At 33.8% G+C, this 25,896-nt stretch overlaps 1 protein-coding gene across 1 annotated transcript in view; it reads left to right on the forward strand.

The window, feature by feature from the left end:
• Positions 1-25,896, forward strand: part of LOC111046922 (pumilio homolog 2) — a 608,126-nt gene that overhangs the window by 237,788 nt on the left and 344,442 nt on the right. The window lies entirely within an intron of this gene.

The raw sequence follows: 25,896 nt of genomic DNA on the forward strand, positions 1-25,896 counted from the left end.
TAATGAAATCAAGCAAGAACATAATCTACATCATTACAAAAAGAAAGCGGCAAAAATAAGTTGAACATGGAAATAGCTCAACATCACCTGACCTGACCCCTCCTGAATAATATTCCAAATACTGATGACCTACTTCTTCCCCTTCTGAACACCCCTACCCTTTTGAGAGGGATGGGGTAGGAGTTGAAAATCGCACGTGTATTTTGATGACGTCATCAATCTTTTTGTACATCAGTGGCAAGTTTAACATTTTTATTGCGGCAAGAGCCCGTCAACATGTTATAACGACAACATTAAAGGCTGCTGACAAATTGATGACAACGTTCACCTTAAATTGTCAGCATTAGTAGAATGGGAGGTATTTGTTTTACTTGCATATAACGAAAGCTTACATTTTGAAGTGAATCTGTCTGTAGAAACACCAGCCGGAAAGTCGGCCATTAACAACCGACAACACTCAGCTGTTTCTTACAAATTATCGTCATCTCTCCTCTCCTTTCTCTCTCAGCTCTGTGGATTACTATACTCTTTTCCCTTCAAGAGAGAGAGAGAGGGAGAGAGTGTAATGTACATCAAAAATCCCCTTTTAGTCAACGTTCTGTCAGTTGCAAGTGATTCTCTGTAAAGCTCATTCTCTCTTTTGGGAAACTCTTCCCCGTCTAGGAAAGCCCTGAGGAAAACTGTGAAAACGGAAAATTATTCAGGGCTCCTCAGTAAGTGTCTGTTTATGTGGTTCTTGGGGAAGTTCTCCATGTTGTTCTCTTGCCACCTACAAGCCTTTGCTTTGGTTCAACGTGAAAAGTTTTCTCCAACAACTAATCAGAATTCTTCTGTTGAGATTTATCACTATTTTGATGTATTTTTGCTATTAAGTAATTTGTTGCTATCTTCGAGTTTAAGAATAATATTATTGTTGTATCTAACATTTTTCCGTTCTTTATACGTTAAATAGTCGAAAATGTTAAATTTTGAATTTTCCCTAAGAGACACCTTATCAATTATTACTAAATTATTGTTAAAATCAGTTTGTAATCCACATACCTTATATTCCAATTTACATTATTTCATTTACATTTCACTTTTTTTTATGAAGCACCAAAACTATTTTCGATTCTCAAATTAATATAAGTTAATATCGGGGGACCGAGCTTCGCCCGTTTTTTTTATTTATTGATAAATAGAACACAATTCTCTAAAATGATCGTGTTTATATTTTACAGCTGGCTATACATCAGCTTATGAATTTCGGGGATGCGATATTTTGATTTTCCACAGAATCACTCGCTCACTTTTCACTATCCGCAGACGACAAAAGTCTCAGCTGTTTAAGCCAAGGATAAACTTTGCTTTTAATGTCGTTCAGTGAGTTTACCCAAGGATGAGACCTAGTGCAATCGAATTTTTATATCATAAACCTACTATGTTCCAAATTTCGTGAAAATCGTTAGAGCCGTTTTCGAGATCCATTGAACATAAATAACCAGATAATCAGATAACCAGATATTAAAATATAAACAGATATACAGAAATTGCTCGCTTAATATAATAGGATAACCACCATGTCCAACTGTATAAATAGTATGATGCTGCATGTTAAATAAAATATTAAATAACTGATCAATATTCCCTAATAATAAGTATAAGAACAAAACAATAATTGAAGAATTTAAATTCTCAACTATATCTTGCCAATTTTTCTTCGCCTTTGATACAAAATCTGTTTATGCCACTAACCTTCTCGATTTTGTTACTCCACAAATAAGTGTTCTCTTTACTCTCTTTTTCCAGTCTCTATTTCACTCCCTCCTTCCATCTCTCTTTCTCTTAAACTTTACTTATTTCTCCTCCTCTTTCCATATTCTTCCTCCTTTCTTACATATTCCATTTTTCTCATTGTTGCATTAAATTTCCCAACCTAACTAACATTAACATTTAATCAACTTTAACGAACCGTATTCGTAATTCTGAAATAATCAAACAATTCAGAATAATACTAGCATATTGCCATTTAAAAATAAAGCCTCATCCCTAATCCAATTTCAACCTTCAATAAAATTCTCTCCAACTCTAATAATCCTAGCATCACTCTTAATCTTGTTCCCTTACTCTCCTATTCTTTCACTCTTGTTCCCTTACCTCTTCTCTCACTCTGCCTTATACTCTTATTTACTCTTCTCTTCTCTTACTGTGCCTCATACTCCTTTGTAATCTTCTTCCCTTACTCTCTCCTCTTCTCTTACTCTGCCTCACGTCCAGCGTTAAGCAGCTTGCAACGGTCTCGGCTGCATGAAGTTAGATAAGAGAAAGTAGCAGGGTATCGTTGGACAGTTGACATTGTTGGAGGTAAATTGAAACTGTCCTCAACAGCCCAACAAACATCTAGTGGGGGGGGGTGGTTAAGAAAACCCCCTATTTAATCCTCTCCTCCTCCCCCCCCCCCCCGACAACAAGCCAAATAGAAAGGTAAATGAAATCTTCATTCAACCTCATACTCGTTACTTATCCTCATCCTCCTCATATTCCTCTACCAACTGCTCTTCCCCAACTGATTTTACTGCTCTTTCTCCTTTCCTTATTTGTTGTTGCTCTTCTTCTCCTTTTTCTTCTCTTTCCTCTTCTTCTTCTTCTTCTCCTCACCCTCTCATTCCTCATCCAACTCCTCTAAACTCTTTATATTCTCCTCCTCACCCTCCTCCTCTTCTTCCTACTACTTCTCCATCCAAAACTCCTCCTTCCCCTCCTCTTCCTATCACTCCACCTCCTCCTCCTCTTCTTCCTCCATCTTATTCATTCCAAACTCCTCCATACCTTCTATATTCTCCTCATCTCTCTCCTCTTATTCCTTCTCCAACTCCTCTAAACCCTTTACAATATAATTCTCCTCATTTAATTGTACCTTACACTCTTCTCTTGTTGTTCGTCCTCCTCCTGCTTTCCCGTCCTTTCAATCCTTCTGTTCCTCTCAATCCTTATCCCCTTCACACCATCCCTTTGCACTCTTCTCTTCCTTTTTTTCCTTCTTCTTCTTTCATCTAACCTTCCACACTCTTGACAAATTCTCCATCTCACTCTTCTTTTCTTGTTTTTCCTCCTCGTCTTCCTACTCTTTTTCTTGATCTCCTCCTCCTCCTCCTCGACCTCTAAACCTTTTATAATTTCGTCAACCAATTTTTCACCTCTCATTCTCATCTCTTTCTCGTTTATTCTCATCCTCTATCCTTTCTCTATTATTATCCTCTATTTTGTACCTCTTTTCGATAGCATGAAGTTTCGTTAGCAGTAGGAAATAAAAATGAAGTTCATAACATAGTGATCTAGCATAATGATAAGTACCAATTAATGATAAAAAATTGTTGAATATGAACGAAAATAAGAAGAAAAAGGGAGCAAGAGAAAATATAAGCAGTAGAAAGAGAAAGAGGAGGATAAGAAAATCATTCTCTGATGGGGATCCTATTTTCCTCGAAGGGTCAAGGATCTCTCTTTTCATTCAATAATATATCTCATACCTTCAGACCCTTCTACCGTCTGTGGAGAAATGATTTGGGTGGTAGATATTGGAGTCATCTCTCAGTCAGTCTGTCTCTCTCTTGGCAAGGGATGATTTGGTATCAAGTTAATTGGATCTCAAGCTGGTCGAGATTTCTTATTGATCTCCAGACTGGAAATGTCCCACTGAGAGTAGGCGGGCTATCATCGTTCGGGATTATTAGTGGTTTTCATAAGATTTTTTTCATATAAGCTTCAAAATTAGCTCGATAATTTTCCCAAGTTGCCTTCATTATGTGCTTTATTTTTCCTTCATCGCTCAATGGAATTCCACAATGAGAAACTTGTACCTAGACTTTCATGCTTGTCTGCTACATTTATCAAGAGTCTGTTTCTGTAGGAATAATATAGACGAATTTTATTCCTTTTAATATAATTAAATTTATGTTTTATTTCAAGTGTTTTTTTTTTCTATTTTTTTCTGACCTTGACCTTGGACTTTGACCTTGTCCCAGAACCGACAAAAGCTATCTACTGATGTGATTCTCTATTCATTATTATTTGTCGAATTGCGAATTTCATGATGATTTTACATGAACTGATCTATTTTTCTTTTTTTTTACAGGTTGGTCAAAACATTCGATTTCAATTTGTGAGTAACTAAATATCCATCATTCACTAACATCTGTAGAATTTATTCACTAGAAATTGCAGTTTCATTCTTCAAATTTCCTTCTGCTAATTAGTTCTTCGGTCAATATTTGCAGTAGCTGAAATCCTCAGCTCTATTTATATAGCTTTAATTAGATATTTGAAATAATTATTCCACAGTAATTCATTCACACTGTAGCAAATACCAACATTCTTACTTACTTTATCAGTTCGATATTAATTTCAAAATTGCAATTTCCAATTAGTTGAGTGGTTTTGGAGAGAATTCATGATTTTTCATTCCATATTTCATTAGTTATGAGACAACCCTTATCAAGCAATCTGGCTTTCACTAAATTTTATCAGAATGATATTGGCAAAGGTGAAACTAATTTCAAATAATATTGAATCCAATATTAATATATTCAAATACCGTTTTATCTCCTGTTTATAAATCAATTGATAGTGCTGGCGAATAGCAGATTAACCTTATGTTTTTCTATAGATTGTCACTACTTCCCCAGCCATTTGAAGTTGAATTCTATTTTCAACGCATAATTTAATATAATTTTTATTCTGTTATTGTTCATGCGTAGAATTTAATCTGGAATAGAAAGCAGTATCATTATGAGTTCGTATTTTATTTTAACTGCAGCATGGACAATTAATCTCCACGTTTTATATTTGGTATAAATACTCTTTCATCTCCATCCACAATCACTCCGATATTTGATTTGATTTTAAACTTCTTTATTTTGCCATAAGTTTACATACATGAAAAATTTACAAAATAATCATATTAACCTTCAGAAACAATAAAGACCAAAGGTACCTGATATTATAAAGTATATACTAAGGAGTAATATAATATACTAATAGAGGTTCAAAATAATAATATACTAAAGATAGTACGTAGTACGATAAACGGTTCAAGTCACTGGTCACTGGTTCAAACTCAGCCCACGTTTGATATAATCTTGTCGGTCAATAAAAGACTCCAATAAATATTGCTGTTCTCCCAGGAGGAAAGATTTTTAATGAGTTAGAATTTATGAGTTGTTAACTGATCAAGGTCATAGATGTACAAACTAGTATTGAACCACAACTAAACTAACCTAGTTATGGTGAGTCATCTACCTTTCATATCTACCGCCATTTAGCACTACTCTCCCTCTGTTTCTCTCTTTCTTACTCTCTCACTATCTATTTACTCTTCTGTCTAGTATCTTTCTTTTGTTCTCTTTTTCCCCTCACATCACTTCTCATACTTTCTCTTCTCTCCCTCTATCTTTCTTTCTTACCCTTTTTCTCCTTATTTACTCCAACTATGTCTCTTTCATCACTCTCATTCTTTCTCTCCTTGTTCTATCCTAATTTCCTTCGTAATATTTCCTTACCTCATTAATGCCGCATCATGTTTTCTATCAAGGATACTTAGTAAAACACATTCAGTTGGGCTGTTGAATTGTAACCAAATTATCAAATCCTAATCTGTATTTAGCTCTCTCTCTTTTTAATATTTGACCGATGTTTTTGTACTCTTTCTTTTTTCTACCTTCTAACCCCATTTATTCATTATGAAATTATTACATACTGCTGAAATATGAAATGAATGGTAAAACACAGTTCGATTATGTTGAGTGATAATTGAATAATTTTTGCCAAACCTAATTCTTGCTCTCAGTAACCTATCTCTCTCTATTTCTTCTATTTTCCCTCCCTTAACTCTTCGTGTGAAAATTCTCTCTCTCTCTTTCTCTCTCTCTCTCTCTCTCTCTCTCTCTCTCTCTCTTATCTTTATCTTATATAAATGTCCCAACTCCGTCCTTAGGCAATCAATCAATTAATCTCTCTCTTTCACTGTCTCTTTTTCTCTCTTTTGTGGAAGGAAATATTGAAATTAACTCAATTACTGTTTTATGTATCCTCGATCTCTTTTCAATCTTTTTCAATTTCATCACTCCCTCACAGCCACTTCCTTTGCCTATTATCCTTGTCTATTTCTCTCTCCCAGTTTAATTTTTCTCTTGAGCCTACTCTTCCAGTCAGATTCTCTCTCACACACACTCCTAGATCCTCTTCAATATCCTAGGTTTAAATAACGGCAGCTAATCAATCAATCAATCACATTCTCTATCGCATCTTTCTCTTTTCCATCTCTCTCTGTTTAATTCTTCTCTTAGCTTCTCTCTCTCTCTCCTACTCTAGTCCTCTTATAATATATTAACTATGTATCTTTCAGATTCTCTCTCACTGTCCCCCTACCTTTCTCTTACTCACTCTCTTTCTTTTTCTCTGGTCCAGTTATATATTACTGTAACTTGTAACAAGAAATTAAAAAATATACCTTATGAAAGTGGTAGTGGTGTAAAATATGAAGCAGCGTCTGTGTAAATCATGTAGAACATAGTGAACGTGTTGTGTTGTGCAGATTCCCATCACAGATAACCTTTTCAACCTTGTGTTGTATATGTTTGCCAGGCTGCCCTCTTTGAAACCAGTTCAAATCGGCAGTGAACTAGATAATGACCTCTTTTGGAACGGTTGTTCACTCGAGGAACTGGTTCTGGTTCTTGTAGGCGGATTTGTATGTTGTGAGGGTGTTCGTTCATTCAGTTCAATTTTTGTTCTATTTATAGAATCCTCTAAATAAAAATAGAGCTCAAGATTTCTTTTCATAGCCTCCCCAATTATTTAACAAATAATTATTTATTTTCTTGTAACACTGTTGTTAATTGGTGGATAAATTTGATTTGAAAAAAGCTTGTTCCTTTGAAAAGCAATATTTCTTAATAAATTGAAATCAATGACATTGTTGAGAACATTTCTTTTTTATCAATCGTTTGAGTTGAAATTTAGCTTGCATTCCATGATTTTCTTTTGTTTGGTGTTTTCATGATTAGGAATTTCAATAAACCTCTCATATCATTTTCGTAGATTACCAAGAACATGAGTTTTTTCAAATACTGAGGGTTTGAAATGGTAGAATTCTGTTTGTTTCTGAAAAATGTGTAATCTTTGAGTTTCTCCAATTTTTGAAAAGTAGGGAACACTAGTTACATGATCAGTTCATGTATATTATGTGGCTAGATGAACCGTTCTTACCGTAAGTTCATAGGTTCCGTTTTTTTTTTTAATTAATTATGTTTCCAAGGTAAGAGGGTGGAAGGTTAGGGAGACTAGATTATTCCTTTTAAATGACAATATGTTGGTTTCATTGGGAATGTTTGATAATTTCAAATATTTAAACACAAGGAAAAAACACGTTCACCAAACAACTGTTGAACTCAAATCTATATGATATAAATGTCACCCATAATATGAAGGATAAATAATTCTACGGTACGTGTTTGATTCTTCAATGCTGATCTGAGGTTATCAATTTCTCTACTCTGTAATGAAATGAAGTCAACTTAGAATATCTTGATATTCTCAGGGTATATACTCTTGATATATTGAAGAAGGAACTTTTCCCTGACTCAACTGGCACGCACTTGTTTAAGCAAGTACATTGAGATCCACTTTAAACTGTCAGCTTTGTTTGAGTGGCAAGCGTTGATGTTATCTATTAGAAACACTGATAGTTCAGAGTAAATCTCACTATAACATGTATATCTAGGTTTGTGTTTTCCCAAAGCGATAGGTATCTTGAGAAATTGAATGCCATCCAACTTTAAACTTTTTCGTGTGCAAGTTTGCATCAATCTGTTGAACTTTCTCTGGATATGGCGGCGGTCTAGGATGATGGCTGAGGGTTGAGGGGGGGGGGGGCTGAGCCTACTTTGTGATTCATGAGTCGGAGTCGTGTGGATGCATAGGTAAGTTGGCATTATGCAAATAATTGTGTGGCTGTGTTCACACAAGCGGCAATGTGTAGCAAGCTGGAGGTAATGAGGGGGAAGAACTAGAGAGGAAGAAGAATATGGAAGACGATGATGGAGAAGAAGAAGAAGACTCAAATATTTGTTAAAAATTAAAGAAGACTTTAATTTTTGTTGAAAAATCCTGATTTTCTGAAAAAAATGTTCAATGGAAAACTTTAAAGAGTCTAATACACAATTATTCAAAAAATCTGGATAATTTCCTTATTTTTGTGTATTGGAATATGGCCTTAAGTACACTCAGCATTGAATTTTCCATTTTTCGACCGAATTTGACTTATGATGCGTGATTTTTCACCGCCTTCACGAACCGAGAAGAATGAAGTGTAGTACGATGAAATCTGAGCATTGTGTCAAAAACTATAAGTGTATGAAATTCATATCCCTAATGTGTTCTTATGTTCGCCTCTCCACTAGGAAATACTGAAAGAAGTTCATCTAACGGGTGATTCTCATAGAACATAATCTCAAGAACTTATATTATTGTGTGAAATATCAATGTGAGACAATGTAGTTGGTGATGATGGTTGATGCTGAAAATTAGGTGTTTTTCACAATAAAAGGTGCATTGTTGTCAGGTGTACCTGGAAATCTATCTGAGATACTGTGCTCTACCTGATTGATCTCAGAATGCAGAGCACACAAATATGCCCAGAGGGATTTTGAATTATACATCTTAGTGATGAAAATCGGAAGATATTGTTTATCAACGAATAAAACTCATCAAAATTAATTTTTACTTTAGATTTTTCTCATTAACTCAGTCATCATTGGAGATAGAGAGTTCCGAATGATCTCACTTCATTCAGAATTCTATAATCTAGAAAAAAGGTGAGAACAAATTTTTCTTTCCGATCACTGGATTTGGAAATAGCTAAAAACTGGAAAATGAGCCGCAAAAAACGAGGCTTTTGAGCCACCCTGTATCTAGCACAAGGAAATTTTGCATGAAGAAATTGGTTCTGGACTTCTCTCTCATGTATCCAAATACAGTAATATATTTAAAAACTAGAACTACAATATAAATTGCAAGCACCAATGTATATAGTGACTGGACTATCACTTCACATACTGTCAGCATTAGCTTTTCATGTTATCCATAAAGAATGTTCGAGTAAATCTCATTATAATAACAAGTTTTGCTACTACTTTTGTTTCTTAGGTACAGAAGCTGCAAGATTCTCGAAGCAAATTATCCATAGTTTTCATATTATCTCGGTCATGTTTGTTTACATTATTGCAACAAATACTTTCACCGGTACGAAACAATAAACCAGCACAATATTGTTCTATGTCCACGACAATATTGTGCCCTGAAAGTATTGGCAACTGACAATAACAATGGCGAAAAGAGACCCGGCAACAATGAAAGCCATAATAAAGCAGCTACCCACCACATTAGTTGAGCAACTGACTGAGATTCACTTAAAACTGTCTGTATTGGTTGAATGGGTAGCATTGATGTTATTCATAAGGAATGCTGTTACTATAAAGTGTATCTCTCTGTAGTTAGATTCAATCAAGTCTGTCACCATTCCGTATAATTAACAGCTATGCTTCGCATCAAATCAATTCTGACAGTTGATTATGAACCTCACTATACATAGAAGCACATAGAAGTGGATTGTTTAAGTAAATAGGCGACATACATACACCAATAAAAAACATGGCATTGTTGAACTATGACGATAACTACGAGTGGTTCAGTGCCACGGGTTTGAAATCTTGTAATTAAAAAGATTAAAAAATCAAAAACCTCAATTAAAATGCGTTATGTCTTCGATTATGTTTAATCGAGATTCGAATATTGGTAAAACAACTATTTTAATGAAAATACTCAAAACTGTCACAGCTCTCATTTATAATCAATATGGATCTGTTTTCTTTTTAATTTTTTTCATGATCAAATAATCATTTATTAGAAAATTCACCTATTGTAGAAATGTTGAAAGCTTTCATTAAAATTCAATCCACAATGTGAATTTTTTCTGCTGCGAATGATGCCCACATGAGCTCTAGGCTTGTGCGTGGCTATTAAGACGGACGTTAAGAGATATTCATGAACATATCAATGATTGGGAAGGTATCTCTGACAATTATTATCAAATTATTGAAACGAATATAAAAGTAGTAAAATAATCAATAAAACCCATTCAAATGTAGGCATTTTCTCTACAGACTGCTAATAATAATTATAATTAATTTTAATTTCTCAATTATTGATAATTGAGATATCCCTGTTCTTTAATACTTATGATCTAGGGTCTCCGTTTGAATATTTAAATAGATTTTATACCCAAGCCTTCAATGCAATCTCCAGCCATGACCTCATACATTATACTTACTTATGAACGAATATAAAAGTATTAAAATATCAATAAAAACCATTGAAATGTAGGCATTTTTACTACAGACTGCTAACCTGTAAAATTCAACAAATACTATTTATCACACGCAATAATCGTATCATTATACAATTACAAATAATGAAAAAAGTCTTAAGCACAAAATATACAGACTCAAAATAGATAGTGCAAAAGTTTCTATCCTTTTACTAGATTTTGATTTTGATGTAGGACGTTTCAAAAGGATATTATTTACAATATTGTAGGTTGTAGACCGACTCAATGAAGATTTCATCTCTGAACAATCATCACAATCAATAAATTCTAGTTCGTGAATTGATAACCAATCATCAACTAATCTATCGATGTATCGATGACTATCATTGACCAGCGCTGTAAGAATCAATAATTTATGTACAAGTCAAACCGGTCAAAATAGACGCGGATGAAAGTTGAATAAATTTTTTTCTGGATCAGCTACCTTTCTCCAGCGATTATATGTTATTAGTGACTAGCAAATTTTTAGTAGCTCCATAGTGGGATTCACTTGTAACTGTCAGAATTCTTTTTAGATAACATGGATGTTTTCAATTTGAACAATTCTGAAATTTCGAAGACAATCTCACTCACTATAGGTTTCTTCAATCCAACAACATATTATTTTCAACATATTTTCAAGTTAGTAACTGATTTTCAACTATTATCTTTCTGGTTTTATATCCGCAATACATTTCTAGTAAATGAATTTCTACGATTATCTGTGTGGTTGTATATATCTACAATACGAGAATGTATTCCAACACTATTTCCACGTTAGCAACTGATTTCCAACTATTATCTATCTGGTTTTATATTTTTCTTAGGTCTACGCACAGGTTTTACCTTGTAGGCTACTCCTTAAACATAGATGGACATAAAAAAATATACTGCAGTTTTGGGATCATTTTATATATTTAATAGTATTTTTCTTGTATTATTTTTAGATGTTATAATATTAGATTATTATAATTGTGTATGTTTTTTGAGAAATAAATTTGAATTTGAATTTGAAAAATGAAAATTGTTGTAACTGCTGGAAATCAAATAAATAAATATGAAACATATATCCCCAACATATCTTCTAGTAAATGAATCTCTACGATTATCTGTGCAGTTGTATATCTATATTATTTCTACATTATTTTCTAGTTAGTAACTAATTTTCTACTTTTATCTGCACACAAAGCCAAGCAACGTTTATCTATGCTACAATAATATCATTCTTGATGTTTTGCTCATCTTCTTTCAATATCGGGGCACCGAGCTTCGCTCGTTATTTTTATTTATTGATAAACAAAACACAATTTTCTAAAATGATTGTGTTTATATTTCACAGCTGGCTGGCTATATGTTGTCATCTTATGAATTTCGGGGATGAGATATTTTCATTTTTCACATACTCACTCGCTCACTCACTTTTTTACTATCCACAGCTGTTTAAGCCAAGGATGAATTATCCTTTTAATGTCGTTCAGCGAGTTTTCCCAAGGATGAGACCTAGTGCAATCGAATTTTTATATCATAAACCTACTATTTTCCAAATTTCGTGTAAATCGTTAGAGCCGTTTTGGAGATCCGTTAAACATAAATAACCAGATATAAAATTATATTTACACAAATATACCGAAATTGCTCGCTTAATATAAAAGGATAACCGCAACATATTTTCTAGTAAATTAATTTCTACGAATATCTGTGTAGTCGTATTGTATATCTATAATATATTTCAACATTATTTTTACGTTAGTAACTGATTTTCTACGATAATCTGCACACAAAGATAGGCAACGTTTATCTCTACTACAATAATCCTTCTTGAATGTTTCGCTCCTTTTAAGGATCAGCCATTGTTGGAGTTTTATTCGCGTTTATCCTTCCAGATCTGGTTTGTTCCCTTTGCCTTGTATGGATTAATGATGTTCTACATCCTTTTGCAAAGCAATGGAATACCGTTAGTTGGAATTCTTTATGTTTGGGACAATTTTCTTCTTATTTTGCCAACTTGGATTGAATCTGAAACAAAAATATACAATGCAGTGTTGTTTTCATCAGACCTTTTTGGGTTAAGAAAATCTTAATTATGATAATAATCCTTGTAATTTAATAATAAAATTAATTAATAATAATCTTTATCTAAATTATACTGATAATCTCCATTATAAGAATTATCTCCATCATAATAATCCTTGGATGAAAATTCAAATTCGATATCAATTCAATTTACAAATTCATGATCGATTTTTGTTACATGATGATTGTTGTTGAATCATGCCCCTGGTACTTCCGTTGGAAGGGTGACCGCTTGAGGTACTCCTCCTAATATTATTCATGAGTTGTAAAATCGCTTTCCGGTGGTTTGCAACCCACCTAATAAAACTGTAGGTCTATTCATCTCTCATTATCATCCACTTTATTACCCACGCTCAAGCCTAGAGCCCATGTAGGCATCAGCTTCGGAAAAATAAATAATTAAGGAAATACATTTACCACTTAAATATAGTGGTAAATACATTATATACTTTACCTAGTAGGCCTATACATTAACACTAATATACATTTACCACTACATTTAAACCATTTACCACTTAAGAATCTTGAGATCTGCAATACAATTTAATAATGATAACTTCGAAGTTGATGCCCACATAAGCTCATAGGCTTGTGCGTGGGTAATGAATGAGAGGGATGATGATGAGAGATGACTACTTTTCAGGTAATCGGGACCGACGGCTTATCGTTTCCTCCGAAAGATATACATTTACGTTATTGACTATTGTCATCACCACCATCAGTCATAATCATCATCATCATCAATGACATTATCACAAGATAATTAATATTGAATTTTCCATCATGCATTTGAGATTACTTAAATATGAATAAGCTACTCGTCCTTCAGGTTTTGTTATAATTAAATGGAACCCTATGTCGTCTCAACATGCAACTACCCTCCACATACTCTTCCAAACATTACTTAATTAAACTCTAAAAAAATAGTAATTTGGTAGAAAGTTAATGGAAGTGAGTTGAAAACGCATAGGAAAAGGTCATGAAGTGACGTGTGTGGAAGTTGGTCTCAAAGGAGAGTGCTTCGGTCATGTCCCAATTAATTATATCTCGTGAGGAAGATTGCGCCCTTGCTGTACTGGGCTAATCTAATTATAAAGTTATTTGCAAATGTCAGTCTGAAAGGAAAGTGAAACTGACCCCTTCAGTGATAGGACCTGTATTATAATTTTAAATATAAAAATATAGAATCACCAGTAGGGCTACCTTTTTCATTTTCTTAAGGTGTGTACAGATATACGCGCCGCTAACATGAGCAATTCACTTTTAATCAGCTGATTATATCTGTATTTTTACAGAAACGGTAAGATACAGATATAAAAATCTTGGCATCAGCTGAATAAAGTTAATTGCTCATGTTCGCGGCGCGTAAATCTGTACGCACCTTTAGATGACGCGACCTGTTTCGGCTATCCATGTAAGAAAATAATTAGGGTACTATTGATACAATTTTGTGTAATAAAGTGTAACAGGTAAACCTAAACAAATAAATTAAAAATATTAGTAAAATATCCAACTGATAAAATGGTTTCATCGTATTATATTTCATAGTTTTTTGGTTTCTTCCTAGTATTTAGGTCGATGTGATTGGCAGTTCTTGAACAATTCTTTTTCCATTTTCATGTTTGATTTTGATTGTAGAACAATTTCCCATTATTAGAAATTCGCAATTGGATGAGTGTATTGTTGTGTTTTTATAAAGCAAAAATCTAATCAATTTATTCACAGATCAAAGACAATATAATGAAAAAATATACAAAACAAAATTGTGAATTTCAAATCCACATAGACGAGTCTGTGATTGGGGAAAAGTTCTACATAATAACATAATATTATAATAATACTTAGGATGAGGCCCACATAATCTCTTAGGCTTGTGCTTGGGTAATGAGTGAGAGGGATGATAATGAGAGATGACGACTACTTTTTTTAGGTAATCGGCACCGACGGCTTATCGTCTCCTCTGGAGAACCCCGGCCGTATCTATGTGATTGTGCTATAGTCAAAAACTTTTGTCCCGGTCGAGATTCGAACTCTGGTGCTCTTGATTATTAGATACGCGCGTTATCACTTACTCCAACGAGCCACCCTTTATATAAATGAGATAAATGGTTAAACGATGAATGTTAAATTATTTATTATAAATAAATTAGGTAAATGATTAAACTTTAGGATATCATTAACATCAATACCACATATACCGTCTTTGTCTAATACCTATAAAATCTATACCTAATACCTATTAAATCTAATTAACCATAAATTTAATGATTCAGCAGATTTAATAAATAGTGTCCTAGAAATAGATCCTAAATCTCATCTATTGGAGAAACTAGAATACTGTATAGATAAATATTAGGAATTGATTTTCCAGTCGGAAAAATATCCTTGATCTTTCTGTGTCAATGACTACAGTTAAGTTTTAATTTCTATCAAAATTTGAAAAAGAATATTAATTATATTTTTCGTAGTGTTTACATTTTGATACAGTAATTCTAATTTGACACCATAACACAGCACACCATAATGTTTGTGAATTTTCATTTTCATCATACTCAAACCCATATTGCTTTCACCAGCTATAATATTTGCCAATTTTCTCTGCAGAATATTATCAGGGTTGGCACTTTTCCCATCATGTTCTCCTCATTCAAAATTAAACGTAAACCTGACCTAACAGCGAACAAACACAATCGCCTTTTGAACCCTTGTCCTAATCTCTATAACACTTCAGTCCCTTGACGGTACACACACACTGACCTCTCGCCCTTTAAAAGGGACGATGTCGATGATAAACGCGGAGAAAATGAGAAAATATCTGATTTTTTCACACAACTTGTAGTCTCAGGGGAGCGGACAGGGTTTTAGGGACATTGTATCAACAAAATTTAATCATGGCGGTGCCGTCATGGATGTTTTTCTCTCTTTTTTGTTCTTTTGAGGATGTGATACATGAATTTGTCAAAGGCTGCATCATGTGAACCGCACTGCAGTGCAAGTTGTTCACTTTTTGCTGACCGCCCGTTTTTTTTTAGGGAGGGATTAACTGGATCTTCCTCTCATGTGAAGCTGTTGTTTGTGATAATTCCAAAACTGGTTGACTAAATACACCTTATATTTATTCAAATATTCACTTATTGAAATGAATCCATCTCTTTATTCAAATGCTAATTCGCATTTAATTAACTTTAATTAGCATTTGAATAAATGCATTCTCTATTTAATTCCATCCGTAACTGGTTGGCCGCTTTGGCTTCGTATAAAATGAGCGCTGCTATCCAGAGATTGTCAGTTTGGTGTAAGGGTAAGCATTCCTGACTAGCAATTGGGAGGTACCGGGTTCGATTCCCGGGCTGGCAACTAATTTTTGGATAGTAGTTCTCATCGAATTTCCATCCAGCTGTTAACCCTGTTGTCAATGTCTGCAGTAGCAGAGGTCTTCGGGGTGATTTGCAGCATTTATTTGGGATTTTCGTTAAATAATAATTATGAATCCATCTCTCCCAAATATTTATTCAAATATTGCTCACTTATTGGAAGAATTCAATGAATGAATGAATAATGAATTTTATTGCCAAATACAAGAAATATTTTTACAAACAAAATAATCATTAAATAACAATAGTTTTTGGCGTGACTGGAAAAAGAAGCCTTGTGCTCCAGCCATGAGTTCTAAAAATAAGAAATAAATTTTTTAATCCAACTAGTAGTTCTGTGAACAGTAGACCCCACGCAGTATTCTCATCCACAAGTACCCGATTGAAACTATAGACCTTATGGAAATACAGCAATAGACTGGCTTCTCCACACAGCTGATTTATGATAAATAATATTCTATAGTCTGTTTTTTACTCTTATATTGGCGTATGAAGGAGACTCCTTTTTCCTTTTATATTATCCTTGAAAAGCAAAATTTCCAAAAACCTTGTATATTCGTCGACGCGTAATTAAAGAAGGAACATATACTACTTGTCAAATTTCATGCAAATCTATTACCGCGTTTCGCCGTAAATGCGCAACATATAAACATGCCAAACCGTCGACTTGAATCCTAGACCTCACTTCGCTCGGTCAATAACAGCAGTAATTCATTTCTCATCATTGAATTGAAAGATTGAAATGTTCGTTATTATTGAAATGCGCAGTTTTTCTCAGTATTTTGGCTCATCTATTCTCTTGAATGCATTAACTATCAGTTTTGGCTACTTGTGCTGTTTCTCTCACCTTTTGTTCTCTTCAAAGATCTCTATCTCTATTCTCTTCTCTCCCTCTTCTTCTTATTCTTACTATTCTTCTTTTTCTTCCTCCTCTTCTTCTCCTTCTTCTTCATCTTCTTCTTCTTCTTCTTTCTTCTTCTTCTTCTTCTTTTTCTTCTTCAACATCTCCTTCTTATTCTTCTTCTTCTTTTCCTTCGCCTCCTCCTTCTTGTTCTACTACCTGTGTCTGCTTCTCCACAATTAGTTGCTATTGTTTAGTAGAAGACGTATGATAATAGTAAAAAGGTGTTTGAAATATTTGTACAGGTGCCAGAGATGTGTTTAAATCACACCCAACAATAGACGAATGCGCGCTCAGTTCACAAAGCAATGATAGTACTGTCATAGTAAAGTCTAAATTCCTGCTGCAGAGTTTAAACTGTGTTGTGATTTATTTGGCTGTTGAAATAAATATTTGCATATAAGAAACCTTTGATAACTAATAGTACAAATTTTATATAGTCCATTCTATATGTTCAACTAGAGAAATTGCAGAAGGCAATATTTTCTTGATGATTTGGAGTTGGAAATCGCGCCATTTGGTGGAATTTTGACATCAAAAACACTTCACTTGAATGGGCTACTGTTTTACAAACTAATAAAAACAATATGAAAACTTTATGTATAAAGGGTACTTGAAGTTTTCATCTTCTTCTTCTTTCCAGGATATAATTATATAGTATATACACACCTGTTCCGGTTTCAAAGGATATAATTATTTATTTTACCATCTTTTCAGAGGTCTGCCAATATCCCTTCTACCGTAGGATCTATATTTCATGACGACCTTTGGTATCCTAGTATCTTCAATTCTATCTAGCATTCTAAAGTTTTCATATTGTTTTTATTAATTTTGACATTGTATACCTGAAAGTGAAAATGTATTACTCAAATTTAAATTCAGTTCTGATGAGGGATATTCAGAGAACAGTGTAAATCAGTTTAGATCAGATAGTACTATAATGAGATTCACTTGAAATTTTCAGCATTTCGTATACATAAAATTATTGCTTGCCATTCAGATAATGCTGTCAAGTAAATTTGAATGCTGACTGTGTCAGTATAAGATAACTTAGAAGTATTAAAGTTTTTTCTAAAGAAATGCTGTCTGTTTGAAGTGAATATCAATCTTTTAGCTTGGATTATTCATAGCAGGTAACCCGTGCTCCGCAAGCGTCTATTTTAAAACTTGACAAACTGATAACTTGACGTAATGAAGAATCAAAAATAGACCTATAACCATCCTCGGTTAATTAATAATCTATATGCAAAATTTCATGTTAATCAGTCCAGTAGTTCCGACGTGAGGATTCGTCAAACATAATTTTCTTATCCCGTACGTGTATAAGCCAGTTCCTTCCTTCATTATAGTAGAGACATCTTCAGGAAGTAGAGGCAATTGCTCCTATTTGTTCTTGTTTTACTTCTACCTCCTTGTTATCTTCTTCTCTTTCTCTCTCTACCTCTACTTCTCCTCTTCCCACTCCTCCTTTTGCTCTCTATAATAATTAGGCGGCGGTCGCAGTTGTAGTGAAATTGAAACATCTGTGCCACAATTTGAATTAGAGCAAGCGTTGAATACAATTATTCAAATTTTCTCCGCCCACAAAACACAATCAAATTACTCAAGTCACCGTAAATGCTTAACAACTTAAGCAATAACGATTTATGTCATAAAAGTTGCATTTTGTAAATATAAGCCTGTATTTCCATAAGAATAGGTCAAGGATGTATTTCATCACTGGAAAATTTTCATTTCATCAATGAAAACACTGGAATGTTGTCAGGAGTATCAATAATTTAATGTAAAATTACATACATGTTTCGACGTTTTATTTACTTCTTAAAACATACAATTTATTGCTTTCATCGAGTATAGATATCACAACATCTCACCAACAATAGTAACTGAAAATTTTGAGATACAGTACCTTCAACATGTTTTGAACTCAATCAATCAATCAATAGTTTATTTTCCTTCATACAATGCATACATGAATGTCTATAATTACATAAATACAATTGACAATTAACAAAATAAGTTAAAAGTATAATTATATTATTATTAAATACGGAAAGTCCCTGAAAAGGTTAAAAACCTGTGCGCAGGGGCAAATGAACTCACATGTTACCCGTGTGGTTTGGGACACTCATCATTTCGGTGATGTACTTATTGTATGAACTAATAAAGAATACTTATGAAGTAAATATGATACAATATCATGTAATACGGAAATTATTAATCTATGTTGAACTTCATAGCATATTACATGTGTTCTCTCTCCCTTTGAGAGCTTTTTGTGGATGAAAAATCATTGAAAATTATAGTAGGAGGTAAAAAGCAGAAAACGGATATGAACTCCATTCTCGTCTGTATGGAAGTAGGCGTAATATTCAGACCAGAATTGGAGATTCGCTGGATTGCTTGATATTGAATAATAAATTAGGATGCGAAGAGTAGCAGCTTCATCTTGATCCCTGGAGAACTATTATTTCGATCGGACTGACATGACCGCCTACTTGTTCTTGATTTCGTTTCCGTGTCTTCTTTTTCTCTTCCCTTTTCTTTTTCCCTCTCATTCTCATTTCTTTTGGTGTTCCTTGTTCACTCTTTATCATTCAAAAGCACCCTTCTTCCCTCTCAATTATCGTAATCCAGTATACCAATTTTTCAGTTTCTTTTTCGTCTCATTCTTCAACTTTTCCTCCAAACTTCTGATTTTATATCTCCCCCATATAATCTCCAATCGCTCTCCGTTTCTTTTCTATTTCTCTCGCCAATTTTATTTTTTACAAATACTCCCTTTCTCTTGTTTCTCTCACTTCTCGTGTTACTCTCTCCAATCATTCTCTTAAGTTTCACGATATTATTGTAGATGGATATTGAGGTAGAGATAATGTCAATAAAGATGGTCCTCTTTATTAAAGATGACGATTATCGCCTAGCCATTTCTTCTCGAATTCTTGTTTCTACAATCATGATCTTTCCTCCTTCTCCTCACGTGATTCTTTCTTCACTCATGTTCATACTTCTTCTTTGTCTCATTTCATACTTTACTACTAAGTTCCCCCCACCCCTTTATACTAGTGTTTAGTCTCCTTTTTTCTTTACCTTTATGACAACAATATTTCTTCTTACCTTCCTCCTCCTCTACGTCTTCTTCTATCATCATCTTCATCTCTTCAACTTCTATCTCATGTTATCTGCTATTTCTCGTTCAATATACATCTTTTTTTTTTATCTTCAATCCTTTATTCTACCAGACACTGTAACTTTTGAAGTCAATTGATGTATTTTCTTCTTTATTATTATATTATATTCTTATATTCTCATTTATTATTTCTTATTTATTATATTCTCTCCTTTATTCTTTACTATTACTCTTCTTCTGAAGAGTATTGAAGTCAATACTCCTCAAATTTCTAATTATGTTTTTTCACTTTGATCAATACCACCACTTGTATTCTTCTTCTTCTTCTTCTCTCTCACCTTCTTCTCAAACTTCATTCTATCTTCTTGAAACCCTGAATTCTGGAAACTTACTGAATTCTGAATTCCCACCCTGAAATCTCTTCGTCGAGAACTCTTCCTAATATTCTTTTTCTCGCTCACTTTCTCCTTGACCTATCATCTTCCTTCTCCCTCTGAATTTTTAACTCAAAGGAGAGGGCTCTTCATCTCCTCAATAATTCTCTCATATGAGAATCATTATTTTTCTTCTCCTGCCTTATTCTGTTCCTGATGCTATAATGACTTGTATCCGATTTTCTTCTGCTTCTGCAGATTATGATGATGTTGATACCGATCGCAATTTAGACTTGTGCCTCGAATCCAGCTTCGAAATTACTGTTGTTGCCAGTTGAGATGCAGTTCGATAGAATTTCGCTCGTAATATGAGATCACGTTTCTGTCTCTGAATAACAACTTTCTAGACTGCTGCATTGGAGGAGGAGGAGGAGGAGGTATTTGGATGCCAATTGTTGCACTAGTTGTTGGTTGGCCAATAATTGGACAGACAGTAGAAGTCTTGACCAATTGCAGAAGGTCATGGATTGAGAACTGTGATCTGCATTGCCTAAAACATTGAGATCCACAATAATTCAAAAAATCTGAAATTTTATTCAGCTACCTACTACAATATTCAATGTACAGTATTTTGGGCAACTGTACTGAAATTTTGTATTGATCACTTTATAGAATTTGTATTTATAGAATTTTAGTTTGTGGTTACGAATCACTTGTACATCTAGTTTAAATTTCAGTTCTAAATTTTTCCCGTCGCTTGAAATTAGTCAATGACAGCCTTGACTAGGCTGGTTACACACACATCGATTTTTATCTGTACGATTTTTTGCCGTCATTATAAATTCTATTAGATTAAACAGATGATTTCAAACAGATGATGTGTGTCAGGTTCCATTTGATCAGATAGAATTCCTTAAGGATGTCAAAATATCGTACGAACAAAAATCGATGTGTTTGTTTAAACCCAAACACAACATTTGAAACATTTTATCGACGGCCAGTTATTAAAAAATCCTTGTCAAGAATAGCAGTATCATTGTGACTGTAGACAAATCCACTGGAACAAAACTGAATCCAAATAAATGAAACAGAATCTCTGTGGGAGTGATATTTACATCTCTTTGTAATCCTGAGACCACTTTCTAACCATGTGCAAAGCCTATTTTCGAAACTATGGTGAAAAAGGCTTACTTCAAACTGTCAGCTCTCCTCATAAATAGCATCAATACTTTGTTTTTAAGCAATTCTGACACTTTCAATTGAATCTCACCATAGCAATGAGTTTAAGATTCACTTTATTCAATCAGTACTCTATATTGATAACATCAATGCGTCCCAATCCAACTGATTGTGACAGTATGTAGTGAATTTGACTGTGGTGATGATGCATACAAAACGAAACTTGTTCTCCCACATTGGATGGAGAAGCACCAGTTTATCTGTTTGACCCAATTTTGCACATCAACAAATCTCAATGTCGGCTCTTCAATACAAAACGATAATAATTCCAACATCCTCTTATAGCAAGTTCTTCTTTTTCTTCTTCTTCCTCTTCTTCTTCTTCTTCTTCTTCTTCTTTTTTTCTCCCTTTTGTTCTTATTCCTTTACTTCTTCTTTTTCTTTTTCTCCTCCTTTGTTCTATTCCTTCTTCACCTCCCTTTTTCTTCTACTTTTTCTCTTCCTTTCCTCTTTTTCTTCTTTTTTTCCTCCTCCTTCCTCTTATCCTTCCTTCCTCTTCTCCTCCTTCTCCCTCTTTCTATCTCTTTATTCTTCTTCTCCTTCGCCTCCTCCTCACCCATTTTCTCTCCATCGTATCTCTCCCCTTTCCACTTTTATCATCTTCTCATTCATTCTCCGCCTTGAAAATCTTCCACCTCTTTTTTGTCCTATCCCTTTCTCTTCTGCTATTTCTCTCTCTCTCTCTTCTCCAAGTTTGCCATTGAACTTGCTCATGTCGGTTCCGCTTAATCATTACTTTCTCCCGGCAAGTTTTGATATGTTTATCTTTAGCTTCATCCACTTTTTTCGCTTGTCTGTCGACTTTTTCCATGTTTTATAACCTTGTCGAACAATCTTCAAGGCATCAGTTTTCCGGTTATTCTACTCTGAATTTATTTATATCTGGATCTTCATGATGTGAGTTCTTGCTCGTGAATTAGTGCAAGGGAAAGTGTGTTGAACTTGTTGGAAAATTATGAGTTGAGGATTCTATTCGCAAAAAAGTGTGACTTTGAAATCTTGAAATTTATGATTGTGTGCTACTTTTTGATTATAAAAAGTTGAGATTAAATTATGTTTCTGCAGTAACTGTATTAATACATCATCACTTTCCTTCAAATCTTTAACACATAGGCCCGGTTGCACAAAAGCCGGTTAAATTTTAACCGTTATTAAATCTCTTTATGAGAACCAATCAGAGAAGGCGTTTTTGAAAAGACAGCTTCTCTGATTGGTTCTCATGGAATTAATAACGGTTAAAATTTAACCAGCTTTTGTGCTACCGGAACATAATATAATTTAATGTAGAACTGCAAAAATATAATAAAAATATCATTAAATACCCTTTTTTATTTCATTAGTGAAATATGACACCAGACCTGATCACTCACCTAGCCAGGTCACTCGATATTATCATTATTTCATTAGTGCATTAATAATGTTTCAATCATGATAACCGATAATAGTAGTAGCTTCATATGGGAAAAGTTGATACTGTAAGTCTTGATCCTGCTTAGAATTATATTTTTCCAGAAAGCTCTTGTTTGAAAGAGAATTTTCAATATGTGTAGCGTATAATATAATACTTTTTACGATACTGTGTTAGTGGGTATATGTAATTCTCTCTCATCTTCCCAGATCTATTTAATTTCTACAGTGTGAAATTTCAATAGATGAGTATTTGATCTAAATGAAGAAATCTATCCAATCTAGTCACTCACGTACATTTTTATGAAACCAAATCAAAGCAATTCTCAAACCACAGTTCTAAGTCAATTCAAAGTACAGTTTTATGTTGATTCGAATGAAAAACTTTGAAGACATAATTATTTTCCCGTTACACGCACTACTGTTTATTGCTACTTTCTTTGGATCGCGACACTTTTATCTGCGGTTAGAGCTGCGCGTTTTTAACCGCCTTCCGTTCACGACAAACGTGACAAGCGTTCATGCAACCGCGATAGACATAAAGAAGATAGAGAGTGTGTGAGAGGGAGAAAGAATGAGAGAGTGGGAGAGTGAGTGAGAAGTAACAAGAAAGACAGACAACTGTGGATTGACAATGTCCATGAAGTCAAGAGTACAGACAGTTGTACTTGTCTCACAATTTACGGAGTTTTTTTTCTACTTCGTTGTTTGTGTCTTTACCTTCTTTATTTTCTTATTTATTGGTCTTCTACTAATGTACTACTCTATTCTACTGGTTCTCTTTCCCTCTTCTCCTTTTTTATCTTGTTTATTCTCCACTTTTTGGAAGAATACTTTTTTATCTTGATTATTCTTTCCTTTTAGTGAATTTGATATTTTTTACTTTCCTTGCCCTATTACTTCCTCGTATTTGCAAATATGTTGCCGCCAATCGTCATTATGTTATTCCCCTAAATTATTCTCGTTTGAGAATGAGGCTCACAGTTCAATGAGCAAGGAAAGTTGTGTGAGTGTACCACACCAGATTTTTTATCTTCTCACTTATTTCAATTTTCTCCTCATCCTCTTCTACACATTCCATATTGTTTATCTTCATTTAATTTATCTTTATCATTTATATATAATTTGTTGCCTTTATTTATTACTCATTATCTTATTTCCCCCTGTTATTCATCTTGTTCTATGTTCTTGTTACTTATTCTTCTCTTCTTCAAATTGTTCTTGTCTTTTTCCTGATTCAGTTACTCTTCAACTCTTTTAGGCTACCTTCTTTCACTTACTCTTTTACGATACTTACAACCTCCACCAGTTTTAGTTCTTCTTATGTCGCCTCGGATGTATTTATCATCATCATCATTATCTTCATTTTAGGTCTTCTTCATATCCAACTTTCATCTTTCTCATGTTATTCTTTTCACCCTTGAGTTTATTGTTGTCCTTCCTGTCTCCTACGACATCCTATCATTTTCATACTTTATAACATTACTTCCTCTTTCTTCTCTTTTCATTATCTCATTTTTGCTCTTTAAATAATCTTTTTTGTATTATCTTTGTCCTATTCTTACTCTCCCAGTTATTTCCCTCAATTCTTATCTTTAATCCCTATTCTATATTGTTTCTCTTCTCTTACTTTCCTGTCTTTATTTCTTCTTCTCTTTATTCCACTTATTCTATTTCTTCCTTTTATCACTACCAACGTTTTCCTTCCTTTTCTCTTCTCCTCCTCATTCTATCCCTTCCTCTTCATCACTATCAAGAAACAGTTAAACAGAAAATAATGTCCTCCCACAATCCATTCCAGGATCTTTTTTTCTATTAGTTCCTTCTCTTGTAAAAGTATTTGTAAAAAAAAACACCAACAGTTATTTTGTACTTTATGAGCCGCTAGCTACTGAATGACAGAATGATGACTCTTTATAAAACAACCTCAATTGAACTAATGCTGACAATTTACCGTGAATCCAACCAGAGAATAGTCTACATAGTTGCTAAGCGTTATTGCATTGACTCCATTGAATTGCCTGCAAAATGGATCTTAGCTACTTCCTACAATTTCTTTCTCTTTTTTTGTATCATCGTGTCCACATAAACGGTTGTTCCCACACAGCTCAATGTGGGAAACGTCTCTTCACCGTTAGCTGTAATTAAAAAATGAACAGTATACCACCATTGTCGAGATTATATCCTAGGGAAACTGAGATATAGTTCCAGAGATATAGTTATGGTACTTATCAATTATTTTCCATTTGCATCTGTGAGATTCACTTGAAATTGTCAGTAATGGTTGAATTGGAAGCATTGATGCTATTTACATAGGAATGTTGACGTTTTCAATTTTACTTGCAATATTATTTTTCATAATACTTATTTCTTGAGTTGCCAATTTTTTGGGCATGTCATAGTATACAGTAAAACTTTCCAGAGTAGAATATTATTGGGTCTTGTTCTTTCATGATGTAGTGTTTCAGAATAATAATAATAAAAAAAATAGCACAAGGACTAACTTATTATTTCATCTTTCAATCTGTATTGCATTAGTGTCATAAATAAATAAATAATATTGATCCTGAAATTCCAATTTTAAGATTTTTCATAGTTTCACTATTATGCAGTCATCCATTCACATAAAGCAATTCTAGAATTCTACCTAATATTATGAATTTGCAGCCACACCATCCATAGAGAACATTTCTCTATAGGAATGTCTTTGTGCCTTAGCGAACAACTATTAACATCTACCACCATAGTAAGGTCCCTTCACCGTCTCTTCCTCCTTTGTTTTCCTCGTCCTCCTACCTTTCCTCCTCCTCTTCTCACTTCTGTCTTCATCCCTTATTTTTCTCCTCCACCTCTCCCTTCTTAATTTTCTTCATTTATTCACCTTCTTTGTTTCTTCTCATCCTCCTTCTTCATGTTCTTCTCCTCCTATTCCTTCTATATTATTCCTGGTTCTCCTTCTTACTCTTCTTTTTCTTGTTCTCCCATCTTCCTCCTCT

This window comes from Nilaparvata lugens, chromosome 13 (assembly GCF_014356525.2).
Source record: "Nilaparvata lugens isolate BPH chromosome 13, ASM1435652v1, whole genome shotgun sequence".
Taxonomy (NCBI): Eukaryota; Metazoa; Arthropoda; class Insecta; order Hemiptera; family Delphacidae; genus Nilaparvata; species Nilaparvata lugens.